General features: G+C 41.3%; 1 protein-coding gene across 1 annotated transcript in view; it reads left to right on the plus strand.

Annotated features, from left to right (window-relative positions):
* The first annotated feature begins 1,602 nt into the window (after positions 1-1,602).
* The window catches only part of LOC111971109 (alpha-1,6-mannosylglycoprotein 6-beta-N-acetylglucosaminyltransferase A), a 129,902-nt gene continuing 113,499 nt past the window's right edge, over positions 1,603-18,005 (plus strand). Inside the window, exon 1 of the mRNA XM_070445979.1 lies at positions 1,603-1,760. The gene's annotated coding sequence lies outside the window, so the exon portion shown is untranslated. The remainder of the gene's footprint in view (positions 1,761-18,005) is intronic.

Raw genomic sequence — 18,005 nt, forward strand, 5'->3', positions numbered from 1 at the left:
CAGARGGCGGGTACAAACCATGTCAAATTATTATGAGCCTTCTGCATGAGTTGTTCACTGAATGTGTCTGAGGCTCTGAGCCATGAATCATGATTGGATTGAGGGGGAATATGCAGCAGAGATGGTCAGTTGCCATAGTAGCATTAACATTCTAATGGGACCCAGTTTACTACAGGTTAACCTGCTGGTAGCTACCAGTGGATAGGTGCTCTCCTATACACTTAGTTTGGATTAGATTGAATTTTGGTAACACTTTACTTAAAGCCTTTAATGCATTGTTATGCAGTTATAATGCAATGTAAGACTTGTCATAAAGAGCATGTATGACTCCCTAATAATGTTTTATCATAATCATCTTATAATGATCCTGACTAAATGCTGTCCATTTTGAGTAAGGTGCATTAGTTCTACACCTGCAGGCTTTATTTGCTGCCTCTTCGGATTTCAATGGCAAGTACAAGACATTCTCCTCTCAGAGTTGAGAGGGGCCTCTTCATAGAAGTATGTCTTTAAATCAAGAGGGGCAAATAAATGAATAMATCTGAGCTTTGGGAGGKGGCTTATCTGTAATTTATACTTCCTTTGAAGATGGAGCGCTTTCATAATGCGGTCCACAGCCTAACAATTACAATATCAATGTGATATGGACGGGTTTGAGTTGCCAATGTCTAGGCCTGGGGGACTGGTGTATTAGGGGAACTTTGGGAATGCCCCTCGAAATGTTTTTAACTAACCACCATCAAAATCAAAAATATAAAGCAAATCTAAAATACTTTTGTAATGAAAAGTTTGAATATCAATGTGTCACTTGCTATGGATTAGATAAGCCTGGAATGTTGCTGTATTTTGGCAGGAAAATATCAAAGTAGGATTGGTGTGCCATTTCACATCCTGTTATGTTCTAATTCATGTCCATAATATTGGCATATAAACCTGTGCTGTGGATGCCCTCTAGTGGGCCTCTCAGACCAACAGTTTGGATTTCTTTCAACTCTATCAGCCAAAATAAATCATTTCTGAATCAAGCGACGCACCCAATGTAGTACACAATGTGTGTGACACACTGTGTGTGACATACGTGAATGACGGTGACTGACGCTTACTTTCAGTATACAAAAGGCCAGCAGATGGCAGCAATCACTAAGCTTGTCTTTTTTATTTTGTTCACCTTTTTAAGGGAGAATGGTGATTTTGTTGTCATATGACACTACGCAGCCTAGGGATTGGGCTGCTGTGTAGATTCGGCTACTTATAATGAACATATATATGAAAGTAAGAAAACTGAAAATAATATATAGTTTCAGTTAACATGGAATTATTGACCACATAAATAGTTTATGCATATCKTTTTCCCCTATTTATGATCTCTTAAGGCCCATAATTCCTTGTATGACACATGCAATTAGTACATATGCGAAATATAAAATAAACATGCTTCTAAATATGAATAAAACAGCACCAATGCAACATGTAATACAATATATGCTTATCCCTTTCTCATAAAGGTAAATATTGCTCTCTTTTTTTTTCGTTATTTCAAGGGGATACCAACATTCAGAGGATCCCTAAATAGCCTTTGCGTTAGGACAAGGTGCTGGAAGTGACAGAGCGAAAGAAAAGGCTCGAGCGCTAGAGCGGAAAACTGTAGCAAGCTACAGTAACTGGCCATTCATACGGAATCCTGTAGCATCTGTTATCATATCAGCATAAAACAAAACCTGAGCCCTGAAGTCAATTTGGAGCACTCTACCAATCGAAAGGTAAGCTGTAATATGATTTCACAACATAGCATTTTCATTGCAGACGCAGTATTCTCCCAATCGTACTACGAGAGACTTGTCACTGCGGTTAGAAGTGCTGCTCAATGACGGAAGGGATGACCAGAAAGCCAGACTCATAGCTAGCTAGCTAGCTATTTCAGTTTGTTCTCGTTTCTTGTCAGATATCTCTCGTTAACAGCTATTACAGTAATGTTATTGTTAGCTAGCTAGCTAACGTTAGTTGGCTTCCTGAGAAACTACTGCATGTGACAGCTAGCGCGAACTAGTAAAGAATCGCATAMCGCAGCGCCCAAATGTTGCTAATAATCCATCTGACCTATTCAATATAATGGTTAGCTTGTCTGGTAGTTTAAAAACATAGTGGCTAGTTATGAACGGGGCTACTTTCTTGYTTGCTAAAATTGTCTGTTGTCGATTATATGAGTGCGCGGTCAGACGAGAGTAACTAGCTAGCCATGTTATAGCCTACCTACATATCATTGACAGTTTTGCAGTAACATTAGCAAACCAGCCAGTGTAGGTTTAGTTGTCAACAGATGTCTATTGTTTCACGATAACACAGAATCATAGCTCTGGTTGCATTGATTTAATACTACTACAAGTAATAACAGCTAACATTCTTTTGAATTCGATCCTGGGCATTGATATGATAGAAGTGACACTACTGGCTATGTCGCTTGAATTGCTGTTTGAATGGTATCTAGCTAGCTAGAGGTGTTAACAATCCCCCAATCAAATCGAATGGGTATGGTTAATCTGTAGGAATCTAAAATACATGACACTGCATGGTATTGCCTAGTTTCAGGAGTTGTAGCTCCCACCTGTCATTGAAAAAACAATCTATATCACAATTTGTTATGTACAGCCTGTATCTTTTGATTGTCTTTTCACTAGATATATTTTGATAATTTGCAGACTTTTTACATTTTTTACGTAAAGCAATGTTACTACAGTATAACTACACATGTGAAAATGTATCAATTAAAAGGTTTTGTGACCATGGTAATGTAATATATGTGAAGTGTCCTTTTGTGGATAAGTATGAAAAACACTTTCCCCACAATTTCCACTGTGAGAGCTAGCTCACTATATGTTCCTAACTTCCTATAGCTCAGTGATTGGGTTGCTCAATACGGGGCCAACCTACAAGATGGCCATGGATCTAACTGCCACTGCCTAGATCCATGGCCATCTTGTAGGTTGGCCCCTGGGCGCTCCACAGGGCCCGTGGATACTGCCTTGGCTGCAATCCTCTGAGTAGATCTGAAAGAGTGCTTCTCTTACAACCCAGGAGATTTATTCAAACACCCAGAAATCCCCTTGGAAACAGTCCAGTGTACTCTGTAATTACAAACGTAGTCCACATTCTCTACAGTATACTCTAAGGAATGTGGCTCAGCTACAGGTAAAGTTATGGTTGGTGCCATGCAAACATAAAACATTCAGCTTTTGATGTTTAGYATCTTCTATTGGAGGTTGGCTCTTTCTTATCCCCTTGGTAATGAAGACGTTTGATTAAGATGGAGGGCAGACTGGCAGGTTTAATTGAGCTGATATTGGGTTTCTGATTCTGTTCACCTCACTGCTTAGCTTATTATCCTGACTATCAAACGGGCATTGGGACTGCAGTTAGCAGAGGTGAGCCGCTGGCTTGCTTGCCTTTTATAAAGAGCTCTGTCAAGTGCCTTCGCTGCAGCTCTTGGGGAGTATAAATCTGCTTGAAAGGAGCTTTGCTCCAGTGGCATGCCTTGCTGCTGGCAAGATAAATTGTTGGGACCGCATCATTGGGCAGGGCTGGAGGTGATGGAGGGATGGGACGGAGGTGGGCTTGTTGATGGTTTCGCCCAGAGCCGCGGAAGAGTCTCTCTCTGATTAAAGGGGTCCTACTCCTCACGACCTGTACACACACACCACTGCCTCCCTCTCTTTGTGCCACCCACTCACTGTGCTTGGTCACTGTGTTCGGCTCGAACTGACTTAGGCTAAAACCGCAGGATAGCCTAATACAATCACCTTCTGTTTAAATGGTTGGGAAAATCCAAAGCTTCAGATTTTTTTAAGCCTCTGGTTTTCCTTAAAAATGTCACATCACTAGAGAATTCTGTATTGAGACGTAGGCTAATATTCACTTCGAACGTGTTAGTATTTGTAGAGGTATTGAAGATTGCCTCACCTTGGTGCTTGTTTTTGTATCAAAGAGATGAGCTGTTAATGATTCCTTTGAAGTACAAGGTAGAGCTTGTAATTAGGCCTTTCATCACTTGATTAGGCTGTAGATTGAATCATATGTATCTCACTTTGTCAAGGCATATGGAAAAGCTTGGGCTAAATATACAGCAGTCAGTATTTTAACACGGGCTTGTATACTACACAACTTTCTATTAAAAGCAAATAGTTGCTTTGTTCAGCTTAGCCATGGAGGAACACTTGGGACTGGATTTAATGCCTTCAATAGCACTGTTTATACCATATAAATAACCTAGTCATTCTACGTGGTCTTTGTTTATACAACATTGCAGATATCGCTCCGTCATTTCCTGGTTGCAAAAATTTGAATAGTTCCCCTAATTTCAGTTTATGTGACAAAACAAGCAACTATAGTGTAGAGCCCTCAAACTCAACTCTGGCCCTCAAAGCCAGTTACACTGCTTTCTTCCATTGTTCGCCTCTAATCAGGGACTGATTTAGACCTGGCACACCAGGTGGGTGCAATTAATTATCAGGTAGAACAGAAGGGTAAAAGTTGAATACCCCTAGTGTAGAGAATCATTGTACCATCTAAACCGCTGTGAAATATCTCTTCCCATAACTACAAATATTGCATTTTCCTCTGTTTTGAAAGTAAAAGACTCAAAAACTAGACTTAATAACGGGATGCATTGATATAGCGCACATATAACAGATCTACCGCTTCTTAGACTTGCTTTCAATGACAATTACAGATCTATAACTCACATTTCTTTGTGAATTTGGTTAGGTCACACAAAAAGTGATATATTGCAGCTTTAAGGAAGTCTACCTCCTGTGTTACAGGATGTGCTGCAGGACCGTTCAATACTTTATAGGTTTTCATGACATTCTGCTCCAGTCAAATGATTAATGTCCTAGCATCCATACTGAGATCTAATGACACCCGGGATAAAGTGCTCTTCTGCTCTGGTGGATTTCAAGCACAATCAGCAGACCAGGATATTAGCTGCTTTCTGAATCTCTGGGGATGAAGGGGGATGTATTGCTATGATTTAGTTAAATGGTCACTTGTTGCTACGCTCGTCCTGCTTGGGTTATTCCTTACATACAGACAAACAGTCCTGTGGCTATTACAGATAATCTTTATATTGAATTAACCTATCTTTCCAACGGCTGTGTGTTGGTTAAACCGATAGGCCTAACTTTATGTAATCTGTAAACCATAAGTCCACAAACTAAGGTTCCTTTGGGAAACATAAACTCAGTCTCTATTGTAACWATCATCTTATTAATACATAATGAATTCATGTTTCTGAGTATTGTTTTCTTCATCACTGTTGTTTTTGAGATGAGACACTTGATCGGGAAAGCTTGACTGTGAAAATGAGCACTTTACTGTACCTACTAGTCCTGACAGTTTTACTGCCGCTTGACCTGAACGGGTACTTGCGGGTTTGGGGTTAAGAGGATCACTGTCTAATACAGCATCCCAATCAGTTTAACCGCTCGGCTCTCCATAGGCTTACAGGAGTGAGCAGCAGGGTCGGTCAAGAAACCAGAGCCCAAGCGGGCCTCTGAAATGTGCCTGCCCTAGGAGAGCGGCCGAGAGGAAACCATGTTTGATTTACTGTGCGCTGCAGTGCAGTCTACTGCCTCTTTATTCAGAGGAGGTGGAGAGAACAGAAACGCTCTGTTGGTACGCAACACACAGTAAGGGGTAAACAACCCACACAACTCTTTAACTCTGTGATGGTGTGTAGTGTTGGGGCGTGGTTAACATTTGTCCTATTGTGATTATTTACCAATAAAACATTGTGATATATACGATGCTATTGCCGCCCCCCCCCCCCCCAAGATAACCTTGAAAGCCTGGTAAGTGCAGGCAATGGCAAATCTGTTCTAACCCTTTCTGGTGGAGGTGCAGAACATGTTTTGTGTGTGTTTCTGTCTGTGTGGCGCGCACATGATGGTGCAGTGACTGTCTGATGAGGAATGGGCTGCCTTAACCTAGTGAACTAAGCTATAGGCCTACATCATGGGCTGGATAAGAAGCAGTCTACCTGCTTCAGAACTGGATAATAATTGCTTTATTTGCCTCATAAAATAGTCTAGTCTATATACTTTCATTCTTGTTATTTTTGAAAGCCACAACTTTAGGACAACACCTTCGTAGACTAGAATATTTGGGAAATAAAATGCTGTTCCTAACTTTAAATTCTCTTTTAGGTCTAGTAGGAGGATAGGTTTTTGGCCATTTTAGTCTTCAACAGCCCGCATGGATCATTTTATTTCTTAATAAGCTTAAACTTGTCATTGGATTTTTCTTTAGGCTATTGATATTGTTTGTTCTCTCTCATTATTAGACCTCTGGCTAACTTACGTTTTTAGGCTATTCAAATAACCTTTTGTGATGGAACCCATTGTTTGATTGGAGGGAAAGCCATGCATAAAACAATGAAGCGTAGCCTTCAGTCATATTCAATCATAGCCTATCGACTGAAGAGTTTTTTTTATTTTAAGCTTTTTAATTTTTTATAAATGGCTAGACACAAGATCGTTAAGGAGTGTCTGTTATTTAAAAAAAAAAAAAATGGTATAGGCTAAATGCCCATGCATCCGACAGAGAGAGAGAATCAATATTTTCCGAATGGACATTCTTGCGCTGCTTTGGTGGAAATATCTGCTCTGTCGAGCCTACATTCCTTTCTTGCGTTGTATAGACTATATAATATATGTATTTAAATAGGCTATACCAAATAGGAATGGTAATATTTCTCAGAATTTAACTTCTGTGCTACACTGCTGAGCGCCCCAGTGACCCCAAACTTTTGATACACATACACGTACGTACACTACCGTTCAAAAGTTTGGGGTCACTTAGAAATGTCTAGAAGGTCAGCATCCCGGAGTTGCCTCTTCACTGTTGACGTTGAGACTGGTGTTTTGTGGGTACTATTTAATGAAGCTGCCAGTTGAGGACTTGAGATGTCTGTTTCTCAAAGTAGACACTCTAATGTACTTGTCCTCTTGCTCAGTTGTGCACTGGGGCCTTCCACTCCTCTTTCTATTCTGGTTAGAGACAGTTTGCGCTGTTCTGTGAAGGGAGTAGGACACAGCGTTGTACGAGATCTTCAGTTTCTTGGCAATTTCTCGCATGGAATAGCCTTAATTTCTCAGAACAAGAATAGACTGACGAGTTTCAGAAGAAAGTTATTTGTTTCTGGTTATTTTGAGCCTGTAATCGAACCCACAAATGCTGATGCTCCAGATACTCAACTAGTCTAAAGAAGGACAGATTTATTGCTTCTTTAATTAGAACAACAGTTTTCAGCTGTGCTAACATAATTGCAAAAGGGTTTTCTAATGATCAATTAGCCTTTTAAAATGATAAAGTTGGATTAGCTGACACAACGTGCCATTGGAACACAGGAGTCATGGTTGCTGATAATGGGCCTCTGTACGCCTATGTAGATATTCCATAAAAAAATCTGCCGTTTTCAGCTACAGTAGTCATTTATAACATTTAACAATGTCTACACAGTATTTCTGATCAAGTTGATGTTATTTTAATGGACAAAAATGTGCTTTTCTTTCAAAACAAGGACATTTCTAAGTGACTCCAAACTTTTGAAGTGTGCGTGTGTGCGTGCGCGCGTATATCCCGGACTGTGGTGCTGTGTTGAACCAGGCTTGGGCAAGAGGCCAGTGGCAGGATGRTGGTGCCCACCCTGCTGGCAGGCTGTGGCCAGCAGCCCTGCCTGGCTGGTGGGGTGACCGTCACAGATTGGTCACGGTTCTGCGCCCGCCCGCGTCACGTGTGTGTGTGGTGCCAACCGTTTGAGAGCAGAGACTGCAGGGAAATGGTAGCTCAGCCGATGAAGGGGAGGGCAGGTGGGAACTGGAGCTTATTCAGTTTGGTACAATGGTAAGCCTAGCACTTTGCAGGTAGAAATGCAGGCCTAATGACTAGAGCTTGACGAATAGGCCTGTGCCTTATTCTAYATGACAGATACATGACAGATGTCTGKTCTACACCGGTGCATTTGTATCTGGTCTACACCAGTGCATTTGTATCTGAACGATCTGTAACTGCACTCTCCTTCTGAGGAAGTGGTGATCTCTGTCTCTCACTTGCTCTCTCACTCAGCACCACCACTGTCATGTTAAGCTCAGTGTGGGTGTCGGGAACAGCCTGTTTTGATCTTCTCACTCATCACGCTTAGTATTAAGTTACCCATCCCGTGCCATAGTGTTGCTGTTTTGTCTACAAAGGACACAATGCAGTTGCCTGGTAAACCAGACGCAGTGGTTTTTGTGGTCGCATAGTCGTTTGCTACAACGCCTTGCKGAAACAAGAAGCAGCAACGTTTCATCACTTTGTCCAAAGTTAATGTTACCACTGAAATGGACTCAACAGCATGTGTCATCTTTTTGAATGCCCGACCGTCCCGTCTTCAGTCAGCTGTTCGTTCCACAACACAAACATCTAAACTGGATAGTTTACCGCCTCTCGTCTCTCCTTATATTGTCAGTTAAATGTAAACCAGGCCTTCTTTTATTTTGCTGCTTTTGGGTAAAGTTTGTCGACTTGAATATGAAGTGTATATATAAAAAAATATTTAAAAAAACAAAACGGTTTGGACTGTTATTTTCATGATTGTCTTCATCTATAATCGTCAATTACACTGTCACATCCCTAGGCCTACATGATAACATCTTTTGTCCAAAGAATAAACCGATTAATTTGATATAGACTAGAGCCTGACTGATGAATCGGTTCCACAGATAAATCGGCCATATTATGTACATAGAATACACAAATATGTCTGCTTCTCCAAGCAAGCAGCCCTGTCCTCATCACATTCTTAACGTTAGCTTGCCAGCAAGGTAGCTGGCTAGCTAGCCAGCAAGGTAGCTAGRTAGCTGGCCAGCAAGGTAGCTAGCTAGCTATCTGTGCTACTTATGTGCTAACACTGGACTGGTGACAAAGTGAACACTTGTCCTTGATACAAAGATAACTCTGTTACTGTCTGGGTCTATTATGTTAGCTAGTGGGCTTATTTAGTTAGTTTTCCGCAATCTGCAAAAAGCAAGGCAGTTAGATATGTGCCGTCATTAAGGCCATGTGCTTGTATTCATGATGAGATAAGTAGCWAACGTCAGCTAGCTAGCTAAATTGGAACTTGTGACTAAAACCTGTGTGGTTAGCATTTTCCTGCATAAATGTTTTTAGTCATTAGCACATGCCATTTGCAGTTGAAATGTATAGCCAATACATTTTGTATTGAGAAACAGTGTAATGTACATGTGGTTTCTGTAAGCAAATATTGTTGTAAGGAACAGCTAGCTTGTGGTCAGTGGATATCCTGTAAACCAGTGGTTCCCAACCTATTTTGGTTATTGTACCACCAATTGCATTTTACTCTGAAGTACCCCCTCGTGCATTTTACCAGTAGGWCTATGGTCTCATGAGGCTTCTCAAGTACCCCCTGTGGATAGGCCAARTACCCCTGGTTGGGAACCACTGCTSTAAACCACAGATAAAATGTAAACTTTTATATTTAGTTGAGAAATCGTCATTTAGAATATCTTTTAATCTTTTGGAGCACAATTTGTGTAAAAAAAGGTCTGTTTTTCATTCCATTTCTAAAAAACAATATATTGGCAGATATATCGGTAATCGGTGACTTTTGCCACCCTAAAATCGGTATCGGACCCAAAAAATCCCATATCGGTAGATCTCTAATAAAGACCATAATAAAGACCAGCAGAATTGCATTCTTGTGTAAAGAAATCTTCATAATGACAACGCAAAAAATCAGAGGTGTTTTTGGGCAGAGTATTGGCCTATTATGCTGTGTGCTGTTCACACCAGTAAGGTATGGCCGTTTGTCTGGACTAGAGCTGGGAATTAATAACTGAATGGAGGCCCTGCCGAGTGTGAAGAAGTAGCCTATTTGGATGCGCAGTCACACTCGTCTCCATGACAGCATGGCCATCGTCAGTTTCACGTCTCCATTACCTTAGACTGCTGCCTGGACGCTTCAAGGGCTGTGTAGAGGGACATACCGGTACCAACTTGAGGCTTTAGTCCTACAGTTTTAAAGTGTTAGGGAATGTCATTCCTATGCCTTAGTTTTGGCTCAATCAACACCTGCACATGTTGGATTGGACATTTTTTTAAGTCACCTGATTCKGACTTATTTTTAGGTGGGAAATGCAGCCTAGGTTATTTTTTTATTTTTTTCATTCTGGTCCATTATTGATGTAGCCTATCTATTCACATATCTCAATGCTTTTGTTCAGCTTTTGCAACATGTGAGGTGAAAAGGCTTTTAAAGAACATTATTCCATTTCAGTAGGAGGCTGTCTCTTTCAGACTCGGAGCAATGCAGGAGCAATGCAGTGGAATTAATCTAGAGATCCTCGGCCTGGTTTCCCCTATGGATTATTCCCCCCCAGTCTGATGTGGGCTATTTTGAGCTCCCATCACAAATCCTAAGGAAATGGACAAAGCTTTAGCAGCCTGCAATGCATGGCCATCTGTCTCAGTCTTTAGGAGGCACGGTGAGGGGCAAGGGTGTCAATATATTTATCAGTGGAAGGTAGCCTATGATGTCGATGATTATCATGGCTTTTTGGGAGTTATGATGTTRAAAGTATGTTTGATTATTATGTTCTTTCAGACCTTTGTGTTGTATGATGATTGGGAGCACACTGACTACGAGCATAGCTCCTCCTGATAAAACTAGGGTATTGATGTAGCCCATAGGCTTCAGGTAGCCTATTGTTTATACGCCTAGCTATGTGAGCACACAGTATTTTGTGATCTGACAACTGTATAAGCCTAAAAATAATCACAGCTGTTAGCAGCAGTTGGGATTCTCAGCCCTTCTAGAGATAAATTGAGTGTGTGKGGGTTCCAGCCATTAAAACAACAATTCAGTAATTTGTATGTCACCCACTCCAACGGTGGTGGTTGTATTGTATATTGTGAAACCGAAGCTGGCTGTCAGCACGCAGGGTTTCATAGGCGCTGTTGAGTGCCAGAAGGCACCCTGCCAGCCAAATAAAGGTCCTGAGTTAGAAACCTGAGAAATCAGTCTGTATTCTGTAACGCCTCCCTTCTAAAGAACAGGGAGGGGCGTTGTGACAGTCAACGAGCACATTGGGGGTTTCTGTTAGAGTTTCAGGGTCTTGTGCATTTAGGGCACAAGCACATCATAGAAAAACGTTTTGCAACAGATCACAAAAATGTGCGTTTCTTATTGGACAAGTTCAGAAAGTAGCGACCTCCGCTTTAGGTCATCATGCCTATTGAACAAGAACCCGATCTATGTTGACACAGGGTCATGTCTGTAGTGACCCCCAACCCTTCTCCTTTTCGGCGGATAATGGCAACTCATAACTCAGTCTCATAGAACCCAGACCTGTGAGAGACAGTTGATGTTATCAATGCAGCAGATTGCAGAGTGCTGAAGTAGGTTTGAGAATTTAAAGCGCAGTGCAGAGATTTTGTTTTTCAAGCCCGAATGCGTCATTTCTTTTGCACTGTATCACGCTCGAGATGATCAAAGTGCAGCATTAGGTGTTAGCAGAAGAAAAAGATCGACTTGACTGCATTTTGAATTTAATTGAATCATTTTACTTTTTCCTTATCCCATCCTTCATGACTTGTGAAATGATCTCGATAGTCTCAAAACTGGTGACAATGGCAACACGGACGTAGAAGTTTTCAATAGAAAAAGCCCATATATTTGTTAGGGGTGGTACGCTTAAATATCCAAGGAACATTGGCACGTAACGGTGTTGAGATTCTGTCAGAAGTACTGCGCTTCCTGTGAAATTTCACTGCTGGAGGAAAGACTGCTCATGTATTGCAGCGCTGACCCATTTCCCAGGGATCATTTGGAAGGGGAAAGAGAGCCTTTTATTATCCTGCCTTTGAGTTGCATGCAAAGGTGCCGTCAGTCAGTTCTCCACTGCCTCATCCCTGGGCCTGTATTCATAAAGCATCTCAGAAGTGCTGATTTTAGTATAGTTTTGCCTTTTTAATTACAATTAGTAAGAGGGGGGACCTGAWCCTAGATCAGCGCTCCTACTCTGAGATGCGCTGTGAATACCGGCCCAAAAGTTTTCATTTTCCTTTTATAATATGTCTCGAGGCATTTTATATCTTCAAGTGGGCTTGCTAACGGAGAAAGCCCTTTGGCTATTCAGAAAATGATTTATTTAACTGCTTCTGAAATGCTTGAGGCCTGTAACTATCTAATCCTCATCAAAGTGTTAAAATCTGATGCTTGATAATTGACAAAGCTTTGTGGCAACTGATCTGAATAAAAAAATATAGCAATGCAAGGTTTCCCTCATTCTAGAATATCAGGAAGCTTATTGGGTCTCTAAATAACAAGTTGAAGCTGTTTCACACATAATGAAGTCCAGACTTATCGAAGTGAGTGTGTTTGTCCCAACATTGAGGTTCAGAAACACATCATATATGTAGCTAGGTTAATCTGTTGTTTTTGGAACATGGTGTGTCTGTCTCAGCTGGCAGCATCACAGGGTGCAAGTAGTCATTACCGTGAGGTAATGTATCTCTGTGGCTACTCTGTGTTCACTTCCTATAGCTAGCAGGGGGGCTTCATAGCGCAGGTCCTTGGGGATCACAGCCCTGCTGGTTTTTGGTTAAACGGTAAAGACTTATTTCAGGAACGACGCGTTCGGTAGGGCATAATGTTCTGATACAGAGTGAGGAATCATGTCAGCTCTTCATGAGATTTGTAGATCTGCAACGTTTAGCTTGTTACACCCTGTTTAGCAGAGTGCATGTTTAGTGCTCTCCAGCAAATCAGTAACATCAATAGATCAAGTGCCCCCAAAATATTATATCAAAATCATTGCCCTTGTTCTGAAATCCACACTAGCGTATCACTTAGAATACAATGCTTTATTCTAAGTGGTAGGCAGCCAATGCTGCTAGTATGGACATTGGACAAAATTCTTTGAGTTGGGCCACCCTACAGCCTGCCCTGGATCTTCCCGGCGTCCTCTCTGTTGCCACCTGTTCTGTCATCCCGAGCCACACTGCACGGGCGCTGTTAGCATCTGCGCACCCCAGACCATCGGCCAACCTGATGGGATTAGAGCTCTGATGAAAGGAGACAGTAGGGGAGCACTGTGTGCCTCCTATGAATAATTATATTTTATTTCAGCGCCTGGCCTTTCAACAGAGCCAAAGTTACCTGGGAGCTGCTGTCTCCCTCTATCTAGCTGCTTCTGCTGCAGGAAATGGCTAACTAGCCTCGTAAGCCCAGGGTTTGGGAGGATGGCCACACAACACTAATGGCTAGCCATTGTCTCAAATATCTTTTGATCGGTGAGGCCACAGAGATGTAGGCCTATAGTTTCAGGCAGCACTGCCGTTAGAATTTTTGCTCAATTGGCAGCGTTTTACAATCTGGCATGAAAAAAAGTAAACGTGAGAAGCGCGTCGGGCAATCGAATGCATAAACAGGCCTATGTTTTTCTAAAAACAATTTTTTGTAAAGGAACTCAGTCCAGCTTTAAGAATGCACAAGGTGCAATTTGGAATTGGGTAGTGCATCATCAGTTCCTCTTGTCATGTCAGTCATTGTATACCTTAGAGCTATTTATAACTTGTCAGAAATGTCCAGATCAACTAGCCCATGTCAGCTAACGATTTTTTATTTCGTTTTTTTAGCCCATAGTTATTGTTGTAATTTTCTAGTCACTCAAATATCACATGAATACACATTAGACATGGCAAAATGTATAGAATTGCAAGAAAATGTGCTTTAAAACTGCAAATGGTTTTTTGTACCCCATGACAAAATGTGCTTAATTGCAGGACATAAGCTTTAAACCTGCAAAATTCTGTCCACCAACAAGAGTGGTGTGAACAGTTTGTGTCATGAACAGTGYCTGTGCCCACAGAAATAGATGTAGCACGTGCACACGGGGGGCGCGGGATGTTCCCCAATGCTGKAAGRGGSGCCCCGAGTGAAAAGGTTTGGGAACTCCTCATCTAGCTAATGATTACCCTATTGGGGTAACCAATGCAGATGAGCAACATCATACTTCAGCCATGTAGCCACGATACTGCGTCAGGCTACAGGGGATAATGCTTATTRCTAAAATAGCACACCTGCCTGATAATATGGACGATGTACAGGCCCTAAAGCTATTGCTTTTCATCTATGTTATTGGGSTAATTTCTGGAGGGGAATATTACATTTTAAACGGTTTAATATGTTAAGGTTATACACTACCGGTCAATTTTTAGAACACCTACTCATTCAAGGGTTTTTCTTTATTTGTACTATTTTCTACATTGTAGAATAATAGTGAAGACATCACGACTATGAAATAAGACATATGGTAGTAAACAAATCAAATTATATTTTATATTTGAGATTCTTCAAATAGCCACCCTTTGCCTTGATGACAGCTGCACACTCTTGGTATTATCTCAACCACCTTCACCTGGAATGCTTTTCCAACASTCTTGAAGGAGTTCCCACATATGTTGAGCACTTGTTGGCTGCTTTTCCACTTGTTGGCTGGTCCGACTCATCCCAAACCATCTCAATTTGGTTGAGGTCGGGGGGATTGTGGAGGCCAGCTCTCTTTTTAATGGGAGGCATTATAACATTCTCCTTGTATGACTGGTGGAGAAGAGTCAGGTGTGTTTTTTTCTCTACTGATGCTGAAAGACAAATTCCAGATACAAATAGCTAGCTAGCTAAACAATGAACCATMATCCCAATCCATAGAGTACTAGCAATACAAACTTACTGTCATAGCTTGCTAAAGTTAACCAAATAGGTTCAATGTTAGCTAGCTAACATTAGGCTATAACTAGCAAAACAAATGGCTAGCTTGTTAGCGGGGTGCGCGCTAATAGCTTTTCAAACGGTGACGTCACGGTGACGTCACTCGCTCTGAGACCTTGAAGTAGTTGTTCCCCGCTTTTGTGGAGCGATGGGTAACGATGCTTCGAGGGTGACTGTTGTCGATGTGTGGCCATACTTTATCAAGTCCTCCCACCGGGTTGACTGGCCAAGCTGCATTCTGTAAGAGAGGAGAGACAGAAGGCTGTTAAGAGGCACTCAAGAGTCAGAAAAACACAGCAGTTCCAGCACAAGGAGGAGTATTTACATGGGCATTCCCAAGGCGGGTGTTAGCTACTGTAGCTATAGCCATCCAATGTTTTCCCTATATTAATTTTGCACCGCACCACACTTTGCCAAGATGAGCTTTTAAAGGATAGTCCGAGATCTTGTCAACTAAGCCCTTTTCTACTTACGTAAAGTCAGATGAACTCATGGATAACCCTTATGTCTCTGCCATCTGCATCCAAAAACATGTGCACACTACACAAACACACACCATAGACAACCTTCTTTCTTGCTGCAGTGCGTTACAAATAACCTGCTATAATGTGACCACTTTGATTCAAGTTTGTTTCGATTAAACAGCAGGAGATAGAACTGCGCCCTGAAACGTGTGCCAAGATCTATGCGGAGAGAGACAAACAAAATGTATCAAAGCTGACAATCCCTGCTGCTAAGAAGATTCTCATGTAAAAAAAAGATGCAGTCAGCGTGAAGTGAATAATCACATTGTCTCCACAGGGAAATATAACCCAACCCAGTCTCTCTTCAGAGTTAAGCCTACTTCAATTTCTGTTAAACATCCTAAAGAAAGCTAAATTGTATTTTATGTTGTCTCTGTCTATGTTCAAACCTGTAAGTCTACTGTGTAATGATTTTCACAAGAATAATTATTATGCCGATAGCTTGGCTACAAAGACACTGAATGAGTGGGCAGGTTACCCTTAGGACTCCTGGCCAAAAATACCTTTCCATGACACAAAAAACATACTGCAAGTCAACTTTAGTGGAGGTACGAGGAGTTGGACTTGTAAATATTTTCAGTGATACAGTTTAGGGGAAAAAACAGTATCCTGCCCACTCAAGGATGGGAGAAAAACAGGACGTTTCGCTCTCGCGGAAATGGCAATCCTTCTTGCCCATCACCTTCAGCCAACAGGTGAGGCTATTTCGTAAGGTACCCAAAAACCCTCGCTAACCATAAGACCTTAAGCCTCTTAGTGAAAGCAATGTGTTGAGGGAGAGAGAAATGGAGGGGAGAGAAAGAGCAATGATAAGTAAGCCTACACTAGAGAATGGAAAATTTGAAATAAGGCTGCTAATATGGAGAGTTACGACATGTAATCTACACTAGAGAAACGGAAAGTTTGAAATGAAATAAGGTACTTTATAATGGGACATTTGATGGCTACAACATGCAAAGTAGTAGTAGCATTTGTAAGGGTAATGTAACGTAACTGATCCACATTAATTTATAGATTATCGTTCAACTTATCATTATCATGATAATTCAGTCCATTTTCGTGATATGGATTTTTGTCCATATCGCTCCGCTCCATTGCAGCATATGTATTCACAGGGCTAGTCAGAAGTAGTACACTACATGGGGAATAGGGCTTAATTTAGGACGTAGACAGGCAGCCTAAGCCTAGGTATCCTTCACACTGTGGGATACATGTACGTGTTGTTTCATCCTCCTCCTCCTCAGGCCAGCTAAGAAGCTAGTTACATCCATGGTCTGTTCAGTCAGGCTCCTCAGGTTTCTGCACTCCTAGGGGATACACACCATACCCTCAAACCAAGGTTGCTAGTAATTGGATATGAAGGGCATTATGCAGTATGCACTGACTATTGTTTCTTTTCCCACCACACTAGCTCAAAAGGTAATGTTTATGCATTACAAAAAAATAGTGTTATATATGTATATTTGCTGGTCATTATTGTGGGTAGCATTGACATACTGTAGTCACAGCTAGCCAAGGTCAGGGGCTAACATAACACACATTACCATGGTAAACGAAACTTGCTCGGGGAGGAAACCGGGCCAATCCAAAAAAGCACTTCTTTGTGAGCGAGTGGGAGGGGGAAAAAACGATTATATTTAGCTTCTATTTAAAAGACTTCTTAGGCCAAGCCTAACATCTTGGGTCAGAAACAAAGTCAGGGACTTATTTTAGGACCATCCAGGTGGAAGGATGGGCTGCAATTCCCAGCCCACCTGTGGCTTTCTCATGATGGAAAAGACTACACCTTTGACTCTCCGGAGAAGGTTACATTCAACACCACATCAAGATGTCTTCAAGTCGTTCATTGATGCGCAACTGTGGCTTGTAACTTTGGATAGTAAGTAAGTAGCCTACCTGTGTATACATATGGTTAGTTATAACTATACTATTTTGTTTAGTTCGGAAGTAGGCAAACCCACTCAGGCTTATTCGATGTGATCATCTAGTTTGCTTGTCTTATTAGCAAGCATTGTCACTTTTCTTTCCTTACCGTGGTAATGCAACACGTCATGTTTGTGCCTGTGAGATTGAGTCTGACTCGTAGAAGCATTGTCTTCCGTAGCAGTTGACTCAAAACATAGAAAAAACACCTACATGTGAATTGAAGAGGTCGACCCGATTATGATTTTTCAACGCCGATACCGATTATTGGAGGACCAAAAAAAGCCGGTAGCGCGATTAAATCGGACGATTTTATTTATTTTTTGTAATAATGACAATTTCAACAATAATTGAATGAACACTTATTTTAACTTGAATATAATACATCAATAAAATCCATTTAGTCTCAAATAAATTATGAAACATGTTCAATTTGGTTTTAAAATGCAAAAACAAAGTGTTGGAGAAGAAAAGTAAAGTGCAATATGTGCCATGTAAAAAAAGCTCAAGTTTAAGTTCCTTGCTCAGAAACAAGAGAACATATGAAAGCTGGTGGAGTCTTCAATATTCCCAGGTAAGAAGTTTTAGGTTGTAGTTATTATAGGAATTATAGGCTATTCTCTCTATACCATTTGTATTTCATATACCTTTGTCTATTGGATGTTTTTATAGGCACTTTAGTATTGCCAGTGTAAGAGATAGCTTCCGCCCTACCTGGGCTCGAACCAGGAACA

This window comes from Salvelinus sp. IW2-2015, linkage group LG12 (genome assembly GCF_002910315.2).
Source record: "Salvelinus sp. IW2-2015 linkage group LG12, ASM291031v2, whole genome shotgun sequence".
Taxonomy (NCBI): Eukaryota; Metazoa; Chordata; class Actinopteri; order Salmoniformes; family Salmonidae; genus Salvelinus; species Salvelinus sp. IW2-2015.